This window comes from Heterocephalus glaber, unplaced genomic scaffold (assembly GCF_053883595.1).
Source record: "Heterocephalus glaber isolate CG9 unplaced genomic scaffold, H.glaber_assembly_v1.0 deba00000122, whole genome shotgun sequence".
NCBI lineage: Eukaryota > Metazoa > Chordata > Mammalia > Rodentia > Bathyergidae > Heterocephalus > Heterocephalus glaber.
The window spans coordinates 36,411,923-36,413,752 of record NW_028258138.1 but is presented as its reverse complement, the minus strand read 5'-3'; positions in this window follow the sequence as shown (position 1 = coordinate 36,413,752).

Here is a 1,830-nt window from a genome sequence, read left to right as displayed (position 1 = left end):
TACTCCCTATTACCACTCATGTTCAACATGGTACTCAAACTATTAGCCAGAGCAATCAGGAAAGAGAAACAAATGAAAAAATACATGTAAGAGAGGAAGAAGTCAAATTATCTTTGTATATATTTTAAATAGTTAATAAACGTATGCTTTTGAACTCTTGTCTGAAATAAAATTCATTTTTCATTTGTTTGACATGTTTAATAACATTAATGTAAAGTCAGAAAAATAAAAACATGACTTCCTCAGGCACACTTTTCACAATTCTAACTGAAATGAAAGATATCATAAAAAGACATGTCTGTTGCACAAATGTAATTTAGTAATCTGATTTATATTAAAAAGTTTTCTTTTGTTTTGTTTTTTTGGTACGGGGATCGAACTCAGGACCTTGCACTTGCAAGGCAGCAGGTGGCATCACTGAGCTAAATCCCCAGCCCGAAAGTTGATTTTTAATAGATATGCTAAATTTACATTCAATAGGAAAATTGTCATGAACAAATTTGAGATACAACTTTACAGAATAAAGACTGAACAAAAAGATGAGCAAACTGTGGAGAACAAAATGTGAAGAGAAAACTGTAGGACTAAAATGACATAATGATCCATATAATCTATACACAGAAATAAGGCTCACATAGTAATTTTTTTTTCAATGATACATAGAAGTGGACTGTCTGATTTTAGGATAATTATTCCATGAATTAAAATTAAATTCATCATTTTGTGAACAACTGCCTTAGACTAAAGAAGCAAACTGAAAAGTATACGCTAAAATTTCATTATAAAATGCTCCAGCTAAAATCAAGTGTTTCTGTTTTAACATTTAGATGTTTGATCCATTTTGATTTTAATTTAGTTCATGATGTAATTAATTATCGAGAGGCTGTAGGGAAAAAGGAACCTTTCTACATTGTTGATGGAATGTAAAGTAATACTGTTAATCCAGTATGGAAATCAGTATGGAAATTCTTCAAAAAACTAAAAATAGAAATTCTATTCCACCCAGATATTCCACTTCTAGGTATCTTCCTGAAAGAGTTAAAGACATAATATTACAGTGATACATCCATACCTGTGTTTATAACAGTGCCACTCATAATAGCTAAATCTCGGAAGGTACTTTTATGTTCATCAACAGATGAATAGAAAATGAAAATGTGCTAATTTTATACAATGGAGTATTATTCGGCCATAAAAAATATAAACTTAAGTCAAATGTTGGAAAATAGGTGTGTTAGGAAAATTAATCAGACACATAGGCTTAAATACTCCAAGTTTTCTCTCATGGAAAGCCCAAAGTATAAATAAAGAGGAAAATAAAAGATAGATAATAGGAAGTAGGAAGAGAGATCTTTTGCAAAAGTGAAGCGGACCAAGATATGGAAGGATGGAGGAGGGAAGGGAGTGGAAAGGGTGAAAAAATATGCATTATTTATGCGTGCCAAATCCTCATAAGAACTATAATTATTATATACTGCAAAACATGTTCTAATAAAAATGCTAAAAAAACAAATATACATTGATATATGATTTTTTTTTTGGTACTGGGGTTTGAACTCTGGACCTCGCGCTTGTGAGGCAGGTGGCAGAACCACTGAGCTAAATCCCTAGCCCTGATAAATAATTTTTAACCAACATGAAGAAAGATTTCAGGATTTGAAATTCAAACAAAAAAACAATCATCAAGATAGCAAAGATTTATGTCTTCCATGCAAAGGGTCATTCTAAAATGCTTAGGACTTTGGTTTGAAGACAGAGCTTACATTCCATTTTGTCCAGTAGATGAGCTAGATACATCACTGTTCTGAAAACTAAAGAACTGCTCTGATC